This window comes from Micromys minutus (genome assembly GCF_963924665.1).
Source record: "Micromys minutus genome assembly, chromosome: 11".
Taxonomy (NCBI): domain Eukaryota; kingdom Metazoa; phylum Chordata; class Mammalia; order Rodentia; family Muridae; genus Micromys; species Micromys minutus.
This window is the reverse complement of record NC_137980.1, coordinates 29,505,644-29,524,657: the sequence shown is the minus strand read 5'-3', so window position 1 is coordinate 29,524,657 and position 19,014 is coordinate 29,505,644. Positions and strand designations below refer to the sequence as shown.

Below are 19,014 nucleotides of genomic sequence, written 5' to 3'. Positions count from 1 at the left end.
ATTCTCAGCTGAGGAACATTGAATGGCTGAGAAGCACCTAAAAATGCTCAGCATTCCTAATCATCTGGGAAATGCAATTTTAAAACAACCCTGAGATTTCACCTCACACCAGTTAGAATGGCTAAGATAAAAAACTCAGGTAACAGCAGATGCTGGCAAGAATGTGGAGAAAGAGGAACACTCCTCCACTGTTGGTGGGGTTGTAAGCTGATACAAACCCTCTGGAAAGCAATTTGGTGGTTCCTCAGAAAATTGAACATAGTATTACTTGAAAACTCAGCTATTCCACTCCTGGACATATACCCCAAAGATGCTCCAACGTATAACAATGACACATGCTCCACCATGTTTATAGCAGCCTTATTTATATTAGCCAGAAGCTGGAAAGGACCCAGATGTCCATCAACAGATGAATGGATACAGAAAGTGTGGTACATTTACACAATGGAGTACTACTCAGCTATTAGAAACAACAACTTCATGAAATTTGTAGGCAAATGGATGGAACTAGAGACTATTATTCTGAGTGAGGTAACCCAGTCACACAAGAACACACATGGTATGCACTCACTGATTAGCAGTTACTAGCCCCCAAAAGCTCTGAATACTCAATACCCAGAAACAATTCACATACATTATGAAGCTCAAAATGAAGGAAGGCCAAAATGGGAATGTCTCAGCCCTTCTTAGAAAAGAGAACAAAACTCTCATAGGAGGAAATGCAAGGTCAAATAGAGGAACAGGGATTGAAGAAAAGATCACTCAGAAGCTGCCTCACCTTGGGATCTACCACATATGCAGTCACCAAATCCAAGAACTATAGCTGATCCCAAAAATTACTTACTGGCAGGAACCAGACAGAGATTCCCACTCAGGGTCTATGCTAGAGTCATATAGATACAGTTGAGCATGCTTGCAGCTAACCATCAGTCTCAACTCGGGGATCCCAATGAGGTTGTTATAGAAAAGACCCAAGGAGCTGAGAGGGGGTGAAACCTCATGGGAAGAAAACTTTATCAACCAATCAATCCCTCCAAAACTCTCATGGAATAAAATGCCAACCTTTGTGCACACTTTGAGAGACCTATTGATCCAGTTGCATATGTAGCTGAAGATAACATTGTCTGGCATCAATGTGAGAAGAGGCTTTTGTTACAGAGAGGGCAAGTTTTCCCAATGTAAGGGAATGACAAGGTAATGGGGTGGAGAGAAGAGTCAGAAGGAAGTGCACCTTTGTGAAGGCAACTGGGGGGGGGGGAGAGATTGGAGTGGGTGGGGTAAAGGATAACATCTCAAATGTAAATACAGATAAAAAAGAGAACAAAAATCTAATTAAAAAAAGAGAAGAAAAAACTATATTCCAGAAAAAAAAAGTCTAGGCCCAGATGGATTCACTGGTGAATTTTATCAGATCTTTAGAGAATCAACATGTTTTTCAAGGTAGTCCATAAAGTAGAAATGCAAGGAATGCTTCCAAGTTATTTGATTAGGCCACTATTACCCTGGTACCAAACCAGATAATGGTATACCAAAACAGTAATCCAACCACCTTGCTGATTAACATAGATGCGAATGTTCTTACAACTTGAAAACTGTATTCACAAACACATAAAAGAGATCAACCACCTCAACCAAACTGGCCTTATTGTAAACATGAAAGGGATGAGTCAACATATATTAATCAGTATATATAGTGTATGACACAAACAGACTCAGGACAGAAACCATACATTCATAAAAAGATGCAGCAAAACCTTTTGATAAAATCCAACATTACTTCATGATAGAAGTGTAGATAGACTAGGGATGGAGGGAACATATCCCAACAAAAACATAAACGCCACTCCTTTTTTATAAAAGGCGAGAGAGGCTGGGGATAGAGGGATATATCTAAGCACACTGAAAGCTATGGGCAACACATCTTTATCCAGAACCATGTTAAATGGGGAAACACAAAGCATTTCCACTATAGTCAGTGGCAAGCATCTGTTCCCCCTCCATTTCTCAGTGTGGTGCTTCAAGCCATGACTATAGCATAAGACAGATAAAAGAGGCACAGAGGAAGGAGCCAAAGCATTCTTATCGGCAGATGTTCCAATTTAATATGCAAAAGAAACCAAAAGACTGTACCAAAAATATCTTTAATATGAGAAATACTTTCAGCTAATGGTAGGATACAAAATTAACATATAAAAATCATTGCCCCCCCCAAAGAGAACAATAATGAAGATGCTGGGAAATATATCAGGGAAGTGATCCCATTCAAAATTGCCAGCAAACAAAACAAAATATCTTTAAATATAACCAAAGAACTGAAAGACCTCTGTGATGCCAAATTTAAAGTGCCAAAAAAATGACACTGAAGAAGATAGTAGAAGACGGGAAGAAAGCCCATGCTCATGGATTCAAAGAACAAAGAGAGTAAAAATGGTTATTTGACCAAGAGCAACCTATAGATTCAATGAAAACATCAAAGATTATATGCCCTCTTTTCACAAAAATAGAAACAAAAATCTTAAAACTTATATAATATAGGTCCACAGGATATCCTTGCTAGCCAAAGCAATCCTAAACAAAATGAGTAATTAATAATGGAGTATCACATACCTGGGGCATAGCAGCAGCAACAGCAGCAGCAGCAGCAGGAACAACAAAAACAACAACAAAAACACAACAGCAATAATAGCAGCAATGATAGTAGCAGCAGCAGTGACCACAACAGCAACAACATCAGTGTCCTTGCTGGTTTTATGTGTCAACTTGACACAAGCTGGAGCTATTGCAGAGAAAGGAACCTTTCTTGAGGAAATGCCTCCATGAGATCAGGCTGTAATTAGTGATCAAGGGCAGGAGGACTCATTGTGGGTGGTGCCTTCCCTGGGCTGGTACTCTTGGGTTCTATAAGAAAACAAACTGGTTAGTAACATCCCTCTATGTCCTCTGCATCAGCTCCTGTTTCCTGACCTGCTTGGGTTCCTGTCCTGACTTCCTTTGGTGATGAACAGCGATGTGGAAGTGTGAGCTGAATAAACCCTTTCCTCCACAACTTGCTTCTGGGTCATGATGTTTTTGTGCAGGAATAGAAACCCTGACTAAGACAATCAGCAACAGCAGCAATAGCAGCAGCAAGAGCAGTAGCAACAGTAACCACAACAGCAACAACAGCAGCAGCAGCAGCAGCAGTAACAACCACAACAACAACAGCAACAACAGCAGCAGCATCAACAGCAATAGCAACAGTATCAACAATATCAACAGCAGCAACAACAGTAACAGCAGCAGGAGCATCAACAGCAGTAGCAACAACATCAGCAATAGCCACAAAAGCAGCAGCAACAATAACAACAAAAGCAGCAGCAACAATAGCAACAACGGCAGGAGCAACAATAGCAACAACAGGAACTGCAATAACAGCAACAGCAACACCAAGACCAACACTAGCAACAACAGCAAGCAAATAGAACCGAGAGTCCAAATACAAACTCAAACAGTTGTAACCTGTGATCTTTGATGAAGATGCCAAAATTATACACTGAAGAAGAGGAGGCCTCTTCAACAAGAGGCACTGGGAAAATTAACTACTCACTTGTAGAAAAATGAAAATTAGTCCCCATTTTTGACCCTGTAAAAACCCAACTCCAAAGGGATCGAAGACATTAATGTAGGACTTGAAATTCTGAACCAGTTAGAAAAATAAGCAGAGAAGCTGCTTTACACACAAGCACAGTCCCAACCTGAACTGAACTCCAGATGCTCAAGAAATAACGCCAAACAATTAACAAACGGCATGGAATAAAATTAAAGAATTCCTGCACAGCAAAGGAAATGGTTAACCGAATGAAGAAACAAACGCTATAGTGGAAGAAAATTTTTGCTAGCTGTGCACCTGACAGAATATTATTTGTTGCATGCAGAGATTAAGAGAAAAAGAAAAGAAACAAGAAATCAAACAGTTCAATCCATAAGTGAGCAAATAAAATAGTACTCAAGAGATGAAATACAGGTAAGCCTGACAAGATGGCTCAGTGGATAAAGACTGATGACTGCCAAGACTAATGTCAGTTGAATTCTCAGATGATGGAAAGGAAGAACTACTCCTCTAGGCTGTCCTCTGACCTCCACATTTAAACACAGTATACTACAAAATGGTCTTGTGTAGGCATAAAAATTTCTCAACCTACTTTTAATAAGGATTCAACCTCTCCTCTAGACCATCACTCACCAGAGGTAGTGGAAGAAAAAGTTATTAGGATCTGTTTAGAAATAGTTCTTTGGGGCCAAGTCAACCTTTGTTTTCAGGATACAAGCAGTTCAGTCTAATAGCAAACACCAAATACAAATCAGCAGCTGTGGTCCAGTTCTGTCAGCAGAGACCACACATGAACCAGCAGCTGTAGTCCACTCCACTTGGCAGACACCACATATGAACCAGCAAGGGCAGTTCAATCTTGAAGAATCCACAAGGTTCACCAACAGGCCCGAGGTCACAGAAGCAGTATGAAGCTGCAGAAACCTCATGAGAAGTTCTTTGGCAAGTTTCTCTCAGTGACATCACCACAAGTGGAGCTCAGCAATTCAATGAAAGGTGAACCAATACATGAGAGTCACTAGCAAAGAATAGCAAAGTGGAGCAAAGTAGACCAATGCTTGAGCTTCCACTGTCTGTGGGTCATATTTGTACTCCTTCATTATGGGTGCTTTAATGTGTTTGCTATATACAAACATCCTTTCACCAGTGTGCCCCAGCAAAATATCATTTGACATAACTAACTTTCCAAAGAAACCAGAAGTTTCCACGTCAGTCTCACCTTTGAAGTTAGTCCTCTGTAAATACAAGTCACAGTTACCTGGACACCTCCAAGTTTCTGGACCACTGGCCCAATTTGAACTAGGGACTGGGTGGCAGGTCCTGGAAATTTGCTCTGGTGATGAGAGGAACTTGGCAGAGGTCTTTCTAGTGAGACTGAAGGACACTCTTCTTCCACTTCCAGGCATTGGATTCCTTAGTTGCTGGGTCACCAGAAAGTTCTGTTAGTCACTGTTCTTAACTGGGTTAATTCTAGTTGGTCACAAGCAGCTCTGATGGATAGGAAGTCTCTTTGTTACAGAAGTAGGTATCTGGAAGCTCACTGCTCCTGCTCCTTTTCTTGTGCCCTCTTTACTCTAACACAATGGATCTGAAGAGATATGTGAGGTGGCATCTTCAGTTTTGGTTCCTGGGAGGAGAATGGAAGGTGACTGGAAACAAGAAAGCTTCTTTAGTGCCTCTCCCTTTCAGGTGCATCTTTGCATTTAGAAGCCTCTGCCTATCAATTATAGGCATTAAAATGGTGTGATGCTACTCCTGGCTTTTTTATGTTACTGAACATTGAAGCCAGGACTTTATGCACACTAGGCAAGTACTCTACTTGCAGGCTGACATCCCTCACATTTTTAAAAAAAATCAATTAAAAAAAATAGTTCTGAGGGGCACTGGTATAGCTCAGTGGTAGAATACATCTTTGGTACTCATGAGGTCCTGGGTTCAATCCCAAGGCTGAATTCAGGTACCACATATACACACACAATAAACGTTTTGAAATTTGATTTTCTGGGCACCTAGTTTTGCCTGCTTATCAATTAATTGTCTCTACTTTAAACTTTTAAAAATAGATGATGTGTCACTAAACTGGTAGAATTCTGTCGAGGGTCTTGGTTGTTGAATGCTTTGTGATAGTTGGGTGATCCCTGGCATTTACAATTCATTTATTAGGTCACAGTTAAGCTTGAGGTTGTCTTATATAGAACAGTGTATTGTATATGGAAGCTAGACTTTACATTTATTTTTGAACTGCATTTACCACCAGCCTGTAGCCAGATCTCAATTCACATAAAGGTTATGAGCTTGACAGTCTTGGGCATTAATGGATGTTCTCTATGCAGACCAACAACAGCAGAAAAATAAGACTTCTTTTCCAAAGCAGTGTTAATAAACAGATTCTTGTCCTGGCGCTTAAACACACCAGCTTCCTGGGGCCCCCTTCTGTCACTAATTAATTCTGTTCAGCCAACTGTGGACCCTGCACATTGCAGTTTCTCCAGCCTGCATAGCTCCATCTTGACTACAAAGACTTGGGGCATTTTTAGAAAATGCTCTGGAAAAATGGGACAAAACAAACAAACAAACAAAAAAAAAAACAAACAAAAAAACCAAAACAAATACCCTGGCCCCTCCCACTGATCAATGGTGTATACTCCTGAACAGTGAGCTGGTTCAGCGCATCCAAGGAGAACCTTATTTTCATTTTTCCAATGTCTGGGAATATCCACAGTTATTCTAGGATTGAATATAAAACACTTCTTGGTTCCATTTTTCATTTTATTTAAAATAATGATGGTTTCTCTCACCTAGTATTTAGAAATTGTCCTTTGATATCATAAAAATTTGATAGCAATTGTGGGACAAATGCTGTGGCCTTTTTAATATTGTGGATAGTAACCATCTTGGGTCTCTAACATAAATTTGTCTATAACAGCTGGTCATTTTCTTTCTTGGCTTTTCATTCATGTCAACTTGCCTTTGTGTCTTCTCTCAAGCAAAGTCTTGTTGCTCATGGAGAATCCTCAAATTGTCACTGACTAGTACAAGGCCAGGTTGACTCGTACAATGCCAGGCTGCCTAGTACAAGGCAGGACTGACTAGTATCAATCTCCACCTCACCCCCCATTCTCAGCAACATTACCAGGCAACAAATTGGACTTGATGTTCTGTTCTTATGACAATGCCCATGGGGAAAAGTGTATGAGTACTTCCTACTCCAGTCCATTTTGGATTTTACCTCCTTTCAAATCAGTATTCCTACTGTGTGGTGGTACATGTCTGCAATTTCAGAATTTGGAAGGGTGAGGTAGAGGCTTTCAAATGCAACTAAGACTACATCCCAAAGCAACAACCAAGGTGGAGCAATCCTCCAGTATTTTTTTCAGCTTTGTGCACAAAGATAAAGACCTTTTAGTTAGGTGATGTATATTTGTTATGTTTTAAACTATTACATGATGTTTTAAGCCAATTTATTTGCATATACTCCTTATTTAGAACAGTTTTGTATTCATTGAAACTATTTATTACTAAATGGTAAACTTTTTAAAAGAATTAAAAAATTTTTTGGAAGAATTTCATGCATGAGCATTCCAGTTCCCCCTTCAGCTTTCCCTCTTGTGCCCCAAATTTCCTATCAAATTCATGAACTGTTATTTTTAAATTATTGTTGTTATAAATACATGTTTGCATGCATACACATATACACACATACACTTATACATACATACACACACATACATACACACATATACATACATATACACACATACACAAACAAACTCTCACATATACACACACATACACCCCCTCCCACCCTCATCCCCCACACACTAAATCTGCTTCATGTGTTTAGAGATGACCATCTGGGATTGGATAACCTATCAGGAAATTTGTCCCTAGAGAAGACTCTTCTCACTTTCTCAACAATCATTGGTTGTTTGTAGTTCTTTCTCTAGGGGTGCTGTGTGTGAGTTCCCCCATTTAATTCATGTTAACACAGCAGCATTGCCATGGTGCAGGCATTGTTCAGGTGACCATATTTTTAGCTTTCACAGGTGTGGCTTTCCTATCATAGACATATGACACTATCTTGCAGCAGACATCCTAGCCATCTGACTTAGTCTTTCCTGCCCTGACTTTGGTGATGTTCCCTAAGTCTTGAGTATAGAGGCTGTGTTCTTAATGTGTCATTTGGGGTTGGGTACTATATGCAGATGTTCTCTGCATTGTGACCATTTGTGGGTTTTGGAAATGGTCTTTGTATGATGAAAAACAAAGGTGCTTTGAAGTATGAGGGGCATACTTACCTGTGTTTATAAGAATAGGAATTTAGCTGGGCAGTGGTAGCCTCTCATACCTTTCATCCCAGCACTCAGGAGGCATTGGAAAGGGGATATATAAGTTTAACGTAAGCTTGATCCACAGACTGAGTTCTAGGACAGCCAGGGCTACATAGAGCAACCCTGTCTCAAAAAACAAAAACAAACAGCAGCAACAACAAAACCCAAAAGCCAAAAATCAAAAGTCAAAATCCAAAAAACAAAAACCCAAACCAAAAGAAAGTATTTAGGATGTGGTTAAAAATTACACTGGCTGGCCAAGTGTCATGAGCAAGTTCTCCTCAAGGGTCTATGACCTCAGTAATTATGGGTAGTTGTCTAGGTTTATAGTACCAGACATGAATTCTCTCCCATCGAATTGCCCTACGTCTAATTAGATGGCTGGTGACTATGCCAAATCTGTAAATGTCACTGTTGTACCACTGAGGACATCTTGCCATGCTGGACACTGTTGTGTTACATAGACATCACAGCTGGATGAAACTCTTCTCGACTAGAAACTTGTGTCATACGTTCAGATCCTATGAGAGTCCGTTTCCAGAGAAGTTTCCAGGCGAGGCCCTGCTCAACTGCTCCAAGCCTTGCATTTGAAGAGTGTGGCATCTTCAGCAATAGGGTCTTCCAGTTCTGGGAGACAATGAAAGGGAACAGCAACAGCCTACAGTGTTAGGGAGAGAATCTCTGGATCCCCCTGAGGATGACTGACCCTTGGCTTTAGACTATAGCGGACATATTTCATTTAAATGACTACCCTTAAACTTGAATCAGAATACATCGAAGAACATTATAGGCACTCTTCTGTAAAAGGCCACCAAGTCTCTAAAGATATATTTAAAAATACATGGTTCTTTAGAATCAGAAAGCCAAAGAGAAAAGGACCACTTCCGGTGCCAGAGAGCATGACACGGGCTCCCACTGAAGATCTGTGCTGTTCTGGAGAGGCCTGTGAGGCCTCCAGTCACCCCCACAGGCTTAGGTTGCTCCACTGTGGGAGATCAGCACACAGCGTCCTGTGGTTTGAGATTCACTGACACAGCAGCTTGTGCCTGCCCTTTAACCTTTGTGAAATTCAACTTCTGGCTTGCAGTGTTTCATTGACTGTGAAATTAGGAGAATCTCCAATGAGCTAAGAATGATTAGCTTTCAGTTTTGGATGAGAACATGCCAAGGACAAACATGGATTCTGAGAGATCCTTTCTACCTTCCGAGAGAGCCTCACATCTTATGAAACGTTGGTGGCAGGCAGCTCACTGGGACATTAGGTATAGTTCTTAGCCAAAATGTTACCTTCTACCTCATTACTTCTTAGTGTGTCTTGGGGACTTTCTAAGTTAGTTTGCTCATGACCTCAAATTGTAATGTTTTGAGGGGTAATGACACCGTTTTGAAGCTCAAGATGGCAAGTATTTAAGTGTCTACTTTTTGTAAATGGTATTTAACTGATATCTTTCTTCCAGTATTCCCAGCTGAGTCTTGTGTGCGTGCGTGTGTGCATGTGTGTGTGTGTGTGTGTGTGTGTTTCAACTCTAGCTCCTTTTATTTATTTATTTATTTATTTATTAAATATTTATTTATTATGTATAAGTACACTGTAGCTGTCTTTAGACACACCAGAAGAGGGCATCAGATCTCATTACAGATGGTTGTGAGCTACTATGTGGTTGCTGGGATTTGAACTCAGGACCTCTGGAAGAGTAGTCAGTGCTCTTAACCACTGAGGCATCTCTTCTGTTTTGACTAGATTCCCTCATCCCCATGATCCAAGTATTTGTCTATATAATTTTCTCTTGTACTATAAATTGCTCCAAAGCAGGACCTCTGTCTTTATGTTCATTTGTAGCATGTGGCATGGGACTTGGAACATATTGTTAAAGTAAATGTTGGCCGAATAGACTAATTACATGGCCTTTAAAAAGTGTCAGTATTAGGAGAGCGGGTAAGTTAAACGTGCAGGTGTGAATGTGGCTATGAGGTTTGTAATTTTATTTGCAAATTGCTGAATTTGGAGACCTCCCCTGGATAAAGGCTTACACGAATCTTCTGACCTCAGAGCTCCTCTCCCTTCTCTGACTTTACTCAGTGTAAGTATCCGTGACCCTGGCTCCACACTCATCGTTTTCTTTTTATTGGTTGTGGCTTTTCTGCGGGAGGGTCTCACGTATCGTAGGTTAGCCTTGAACTTCTGAACCATTTTCCTCGATTATAGGTGAACACGGATTGACACCCCAGGTGCCGAATTTACCTGTTCTCTGAGTCGAGATCCAAAAAACAAGTGTCTCTTTCACATTGGAGAGGGAATCCGAAGCCCTCCGGCATGATGCTGAGTGAGGTTCGAGAGCAAAGATGAACTGCCCCTTGCCCAGGTGAGTCTCACCCCATATGATAAAAGTTTAAACAATCGATCGTTTCAAAGAAACAAAAGGCCCACTGCATCGCAAAAGGCCTCTGTTGCCTTTCATCGACAACACCATTCCCCTAGAAGTATGGAATGATGGTTTGTGTGAAATAACTTTATCTAGTTGTTCAATTCAATCGGAGGATTTTTGATAAGCATTCAGGGTTATGAATAAATAAGATCCACAGTCCAGTGATCCACGAGACCTCGGAACATTAAATGTCCAGCTCCCCCGGGCTTCTCAACAGCCCCTCCCTCCTGTCTTCCTCCAGGGCTGTGCCCCACCCCAGAGGCAATCCTAGTATTGCAAGCTTCAGAAGTTAGCGTTAAAATGAATACTTTTTAATTTCTGTGGATGAGATGGGGCTCTGGGCTCTGGGACAATGCTGATGGATGATGTTTTAATGCAGCTGAAATGTTATTTTTACTGAACCAGGGAAAACTATAAATTTTGCTTCATTGCCACTGATGGCTCTATGCATAAAAGTATGGTGGCGCCCATCGGCCGTGAATAATCACCTCGGCGCGGCAGATGTTACTTTGCGGGAGAAAGCAATTCTTATGCCGAAGAATTGTGGAAAGATTAATTGTCTACAGCTGTTTCATGGCCCACAGCAATCTTGATACATTTATGATAAGTTTAAGAGCCCACAAGAGGCAACTCCTATTCCCTGTTGTGAGAAGTGGGCGGGGGAAGGAGCTGGTGGCTTTATTTTGACACCTGGATTCATAGAATCTGTCAGCTCCATTACAGCCTTCATAGAAATCCGGCAGTTGGCAGTTCTGAAATGATTGTGAGTGAGGTAAGATGCAGGAATTATCCATAAGTAGATAAAGAAAAGGAGACGGAGAAGAATTATTCAAATTTGTGCAAATGAATTGCTTCCATTTTTCCTCCCTCTGCCAAGTGGAAATTGAACGTGACCCGTCCTGACCTTTCTCTATTAAGTGCTGCAAATTGCAGTAAATGCACCGTTCTGAGCGCCCTAATGGGACAGAGCCCTAGCAATGCCTCATTAATAAGGGGAGTTTGACCTTGCTGGTCAGCCCTTCATTCGATATTGAAAAGAAATAAGAAAAAGAAGAGATGACCCGCTGTAAATTTTGAACAATACATTTGATTTAGTTTGCATATACTCCCAGTTAGGCGTTTCTCCGACCTTTTCCCTCTCCTGGATTCCCTTCAGCCACAGGCTAGCAGGAGCTCCGGGAGTTTACTGCGAGGCGCCAATCTAGAGTGAGATTATGTTCTCTGTGGAGGGAATGGCAGGCTGGGTGGAAACCAATGGCCTCTCACTCCGTCCCGCAGACCACACCCACCGAGCCTCCAGGTCTTCCTCTTGCCTTTCTGTCCCCCCCTTTCCTCTTTCCCTTCCTATTTTCTTCTTTTCTCCCACCCTTTTTCCTTTTAGATAAAGGAACCTCCATAATTTGTGTGTCTGTCTGTCTGTCTATCAATCAATCTATCTATCTATCTATCTATCTATCTATCTATCTATCTATCTATCTATCTATCTATCTATCCATCCATCCATCCATCCATCCATCCATCCATCCATCCACCCACCCACCCACCCACCCACCCACCCACCCACCCACCCACCCATCTATCTATCTATCTATCTATCTATCTATCTATCTATCTATCTATCTATCTATCATCTATGTATTTATATTAGGAAGCTTCTACTATATTAAGCTTCTACATTATCCCTTAAATTCTTTAAGTGGCCCTTAATTTTAACTGTCTTTCCACATATGCTCCCTCTCATCACCCTCTCTCCACCCCTCCCCATTTGACCTTCCATCCAAGTCCCACTGGTTCATCCATAACTATCCATTCTTTTTCTCTTTTCTAATGAGATCTATCTGTCTTTTCTAATGAGACCTCCTAGTCACTTTATACCAACCCTTTGTGGGTCTAGGTAGCTTGGTCATCATTGACTCAACAGCTAATATCCACATATAAGTGAATTCATACCATATTTGTCTTCCTGGGCCAGGGATTCCTTACTCAGAATGACTTTTTTTCTAGTTCTATTCATTTACCCGCACATTTAATGATTTTATTTTTTGTTAAACAACTGAGTAAATGTACCATTGTGTAAATAGACCCATTTTCCCATTTTCTGTATTCATTCTTCTGATGAGGGGCATCTAGGTTGTTTCTAATTTTTGGCTATTATGAATAGAACAGCAGAAAGCTTGACTGAGCACATTTCTCTGTGGGAGGATGCGGTGTCTTCTGGGGGTATGGTGGGTATATGATTTATTTAGCTGGGTCTTGAGGTGCATTGATTCCCATCTTCCTGATGAGCTGCCACACTGATTTCTGTGCTGGCTGTAGACGTTTGTGCTCCCACCAGAAATGGATGATTGTTTTTACTTCATATCTTCACCAGCATGAGCTGTCACTTCTTTTATTGGTCTTAGCCATTCTGATGGTCATGATGAAGGGTGGTGAACATTAAGTGTTTCTCAGCATTTGAGTTTTTTCTTTTGAAAATTCTATTTAGACTTGTACCCCACTTTTTAAAATTGGGCCTTTTTGATATCTAGTCTTTTGAATTATTTATATATTTTGGAGATTAGTCCTCTATTGATGTGTAGTTGGTGAAAATATTTTTTTATTTTGTAGGCTGTCACTTTGTCTACATGATGGTGTCTTTTACCATACAGAAGCTTCTCAGTTTCTGGAGGTCCCATTTATGAAATGTTGATCTTAGTGCCTGTGCCAATGGTGATCTGTTCAGAAAGTCTTTTCCTGTGTCAATGAGTTCAAGGCTACTCCCCACTTTCTCTTGTATTAGGTTCGGTGTATCTGGTTTTATGATGAGGTCTTTGATCCATTTGAAGTTGAGTTTTGTGCAGAGCTATAAGCATAGATCTATTTGGATTCTTCTGCCTTCAGACATACAGTTTGATGAACACCATTTGTTGAGGATGTTCTCTTTATTCCGTTGTGTATTCCTGGCTTCTTTATAAAAATGTCATATGTCCATAGGTTTGTGGATATACATCTGGGCCTTCAATTTGATTTCATCAATTAACATGTTTGTTTTTGTGCCAGTACTATGCTGTTTTTTTTTTTTTTTATCACTATGGCTCTGTAGTGCAATTTGAAACCAAGGATGGTGATACCTCCAGCAGCTTTAAGAATATTTAAAAACTTTTTTAAATTCAGGATTGTTTTAGCTATCCTGTTTGTGTGTGTGTGTGTTTCCATCTAAAGCTGAAAGTTGTCCTTTCAAGGTCTGTGAAGAATTGTGTTGGAATTTTGTTGGGGATTGCACTGGATCTGTAGATTGCTTTTGGTAGGATGGCCATTTTTGTTATATTAAACTCACTGACCCATGAGCATGGGGTGATCCTTCCATCTCCTCATGTCTTCTTCAATTTTCTTCCACAGTGTCTTAAAGTTTTTACTATTCAAGTCTTTTACTTGCCTCATTAGAGTTATCCCAAGAACTTATGCTTTTATTTTGAGGCAAGTGTGAAGGGTGTTCCTTGATTTCCTTCTCAGTCCATTTGTCACTTGCATATAGGAAATCTACTTATTTTTGTGAGTTAATCTTGTATCTTGCTACTTTGCTAAAACTACCAGTTGTAGTGAGTGGTTCCTGGTAGAATTTTTAGGGTCATTTATATATACTATGATATCATTGCAAATGGAGACACTTTGACTTTTCTCTTTTCGATTTTTAAAAATTCTTCTTTAAAAAGTTTTATTTATTTTATGTATGTAAGTACACTGTAGCTGTCTTCAGACACACCAGAAGAAGGCATCAGATCTCATCACAGATGGTTGTGAGCCACCATGTGGTTGTTGGGATTTGAACTCGGGACCTCTGGAAGAGCAGTCAGTGCTCTTAACCGCTGAGCCATCTCTCCAGCCCTCCCTTTTTGATTTGTATCCCCATGATTGCCTTCAGTTGTCTTATTGCTCTCGCTAAGACTTCAGGTACTATATTGAATACTGTCAACCTTGGCTTTTTCATAATGTTAGTAAAATTGGTATCTGTTTCTCTCTATTTAAGTTGATGTTGGCTGTGGGCTTGTTATAAATTGTCTCTATTATGTAGAGGTATGCCTCTTGTGTTTCTATCTTTCCAGAACATATATTATGAAGGGATATTGGATTTTTTTTCCAAAGGATTTTTCTGCATCTAATGAGATGATTATGTGCTTCTTGTCTTTCAGTTTGTTTATATGGTTGATTACATTTATTGATTTACATAAGGCTGTTTATATAGTAGATTACATTTATTGATTTACATATACTGAACCATACCTATCTATATCTCTAGGATGAAGCCTACTTGATCGTGGTGGATGATCTTTATGATTCTTCGATTCAGTTTGCAAGTATTTTATTATAGAAAATTTGTTCTATATTCATAAGGGAAATTGGTGTATAATTCTCTTTCTTTGCTCCATCTTTATGTGGTTTAGGTTTCATAATAACTGTGGCTTCACAAAACAAATTACCCAATAGTCATTCTCTTTCCACTTTGTAAAATAATTTTAAGAGCATTGGCATTAACTCTTCATTGCAAGTCTAGTAGAATTCTGTACAAAACCATCTGGCTTTGTGCTTGTTTGTTGGGAGACTTTTAATGTCAGCTTCTATTTCAGTAGGGGTTATAGGTTTGTTTAAATGGCTTATTTAATCATAATTTAACTGTGATAGGTAGTACATATAAAGAAACTTATCCACTTTTGTAGATTTTTCAATTTGGTGTAGTAGAGGTTTTTAAAGCATGTTCTTACGATGCTTTGGATTTCCATGGTATCTGTTGTCTTGTCTCCCCTTTGGTCTTTCTAGATCTTCTCTTTGTGCCTTTTAGTTAATCTGGGTAAGGTTTTGTCAATCTTATTGATTTTTCTATTTGGTGTTCTGTATGCTTCTCGTTCTTTGATAGGCATGTCTTTCTTTAGGTTAGGATATGTATTTTTCTATGATTTGTTGAAAATATTTCCTGTGCCATCGTCCTGGCTTTCTTCTTCCTATTATTCTTAGTTTTGGTCTTTTTATAGTGTATGTGCACAGACACCATGACCAAGGCAACTCTTATAAGAACAACATCTATTGGGTCTGGGTTACAGGTTCAGAGGTTAAGTCTATTATCATCAGAGTAGAAACATGGCAGCATCCAGTCAGACATGGTTCTAGAGCAGGAGCTGAGAGTTCTACATTCAGATAGGCAGGCAGCAGAAAAAGAACTGGCTTGAGCTTCTAAGACTTCAAAGCCCACACCCACAGTGACACACTTCCTATAACAAGGCCAAACCTTCTAATAGTGCCATTTACTTTCTGGGCCAAGCGTATACACACCATCAAGATTTCCTGGAATTTTAAAAGTTTACCTTTGTTTTGAAGTAGATGTTCATTTCTTGTATCTTGTGTTCATTGCCTGAAAGTCCCTCTTTTGTTGGTGAGGATTGCCTCTATGGCTCCCTTTTGTATTTCCAGAACTCTCTCAGTTTAGGTTTTCTGTATTGATTTTATTTCCATTTCAGATCTTGAGCTGTTTTCTTCATCTCTTTCTACACTTGCTTTTGTCTTATAGTTTTTTAAAAAATATGTATTTATTTGATGTACATGAGTACACTGTAGCTGTCTTCAGACACACCAGAAGAGGGCGTCGGATCTCATTACAGATGGTGTGAGCCACCATGTGGTTGCTGGGATTTGAACTCAGGACCTCTGGAAGAGCAGTCAGTGCCATAGATTTTAAAAAGGGCTTTACTGACTTTCTCTTTAATAACCTCAACCATTCATAACGGCTATGTTAAGGTCCCTGTCTTGTGCTTCATTCATGTTGTATATCTCAGTGATTGCTGTGGTAGGCTTGCTGGGCTCTAATGGGGACATATTGTCCTGTTGTTATTGACTGTTGTCTAAGAATCTGGGTTGGAGTGACTGTAACTGCGTTAGATGCTGATATCAGGTCTTGTCTTTGTTGAATGGGTGTTTTTTTCCCTTTGCTTTCTGTTGCCCTTTCTAGTTTTGAGGAAGCATGGTGGCTGTGTGTTGCCTGTAGAGAATGCTCCTAGGATCCTGCTAGGTGTGGCCACTGGTAGTTCTGAGTATACTGTTTTCTAGGTATTGGCAGCTGCTGTTGTTAGGGATGGGGATTGAATAGAAGTAGAGGGAGGTGAGGGGGTTACAAGAGGGAGGAAAGCAGGGTGTTCCTCCAGGATCTGCTTAGTTTCATGGGAATGGGACGGAGTAAGGCAAATCCACAGGATGGAGTCTGCTCCAGAGGTAGGGATGAGACTCAGGCATTGGTTTTGAACCACAGGAGAGAGAAGTGAAGATCTGCAGTTAGCTTCTCTGTTTCTCTGGCCTGTGTCATCTACATTTATTTGTGTGTGTGTAGGAACGTGAATGCCATGGTGTAGGAACACAACTTGTAGGAATCAGTTCTTTCATTCTGTCCTGTGGATTCTAGACACTGAAGCTTCCCTGTCAGGTTTGATTGTAAACATTCTTACCTCTCAACCCAGCATTTCTACTTCTCAATCCAGCATTCTTACCCATCTACCCACCATTCTTACCCATCTACCCACCATTCTTACCCATCTACCCACCATTCTTACCCATCTACCTACCCTTCTTACTCATCTACCCACCATTCTTACCCATCTACCCACCCTTCTTACCCATCTACCCACCCTTCTTACCCATCTACCCACCATTCTTACCCATCTACCCACCATTCTTACCCATCTACCCACCCTTCTTACCCATCTACCCACCATTCTTACCCATCTACCCACCATTCTTACCTATTAGCCCAGCATTCTTACCTATTACCTCATCTTGGTGGCACAGAATTCGATTTTGATGAATGCTTTGCTCTACTTTGCAAAGCCACTTCTTGTCCCAAAGTTCTGATGTTTGTTTATTCCCTAAATAAATGTGAATTAGTAAATTTTGTTTTAAGTTTGTACTTTTGTGTCTTTGCAAGGCTCTGTCTTTCATTCTTTAAAAAAAAAAAGTTCCTCCTTTCTCGGCCGCCATCGGAGAGCAGCAGCTATGGCCATGGGCCTCAAACAAGGGCCACAAGGTGACAAAGAACGTCAGCAAACCGAGACACAGCCAGCGCCGCGGGCGCCTCACCAAGCACCCCGAGTTCGTGCGGGACATGATCCGGGAGGTGTGCGGCTTCGCTCCCTAGGAGTGGCGCGCGATGGAGTTGCTCAAAGTGTCCAAGGACAAGCGCGCACTCAAGTTCATCAAGAAAAGGGTGGGCACACATATCCGTGCCAAAGGAAACCGGGAGAAGCTGAGCAACGTGCTGGCAGCCATGAGGAAGGTGGCGGCGGCCAAGAAGGACTGATGAACCCTCAGCCTCAATAAAAGAGCTTTCCTACAAAAAAAAAAAAAAAAAAAAAAAAAAAAAAGCCCACAATGTCCATACAATGGGAGCAGGCGAAATTCTGGATTGAAGTCTTATTCCGGTCACAACAGTACCACTGAACACAATTTTACCATCGTTAGAGTATGGTCTCAAAGTTTTCTGCCACCGAGTGAGAAATTAGTACGGTACATTTCCCCAGACCTAGTGAGGCTCGCCTGCCACCTCGGTGCCGAGTCTGCCTCCCTGCTCCTGTTTTCAGACTACGAAGAGAAGTTGTCTTTGCTGGATACTAACCATTTTGTAATTCAGTTCTTTTGAACCGAGGTTCCACTTTCCCGGTCTCAGTCGTTACCGAGGCTGTCAGGGATGAGGTCATCCCAACAGAGAAAACAGCGTAAAGAGAAAGAATCAGAGCGCATGCTCCCCTTTGGAAGCAGGAAACTATTTCTGCATTCGGCTTTCATGAAATGGCACACTTGTTACTTGCTGACTGGGAGGAAACGGCCCTTGTGGATGAAGGGAACTGAAGAAGCTGAGATGGGAGAAGGAACAGCGAGAGGAGAACAGGGTGGTGGTGTTTGGGGGTTACGGAACCGAGGCAACGGCTGGAGGACAGAGTGTGTTTTGTGTGGAGGGGAAGGGAATGTTTCAAAGTTAACTGCGGTGATGGTTGTACATCTCTGGAAACCTATAAAAATCTATATTGAACTGTGTGCTTAAGAACATCCTAAAATAATGTCAGCGGTAAAAAGAATGTGTGTGTGTGCAGCTTTGCCCCGTAAACATGGGGCCTAATGGGCAATGTGTGAGACATGCGCAGTGGGGCTTCCCTAACAACTTTCCTGAATATCTGGAATATTAGTTATTTTATGCAAATTTATAAGTAGTTCCATTTATAAGTAGTTCCCCCAAATCATATTTAATGTATATTTCTAGACACTAACAAGAAAAACCCAGAAATTAAAATGATAAAAAGAAAACAGTTAAGATTGAGTAAGGCAAAGAGGATAAACGTGACAAAAGATGTGCGAAACTACACACATATAATTTACATATTATCCTGAGAGAAATTAAAGAAGACATAACTAAATGGAAATATATACTCTGCTTATGAGTTGGAGACTATATTAGCATATTAATTGCGTCCAGATCAATCCATGTATTTAACACAATCCCAACAGACATACTATAGAAATTGACAAGTCAATTTGGAAATCCATATGGAAATGAAAAAGAATTAGACTAGATAAAATACAATTGTCAAAGAACAGTGTTGAAGACTTATCCTAAATCATCCACAGTCTTATTGTAAAGCTATATTAATCAATACAA

The 19,014-nt window shown here is 40.6% G+C and overlaps 1 pseudogene across 1 annotated transcript; it reads left to right on the top strand.

Moving 5' to 3' along the window:
• The first annotated feature begins 17,357 nt into the window (after nucleotides 1-17,357).
• Nucleotides 17,358-17,661, top strand: LOC308426994 (large ribosomal subunit protein eL36-like; annotated as a pseudogene). The gene has a single exon. The product of its transcript is annotated as a large ribosomal subunit protein eL36-like (transcript).
• The last annotated feature ends 1,353 nt before the right edge of the window (nucleotides 17,662-19,014 follow it).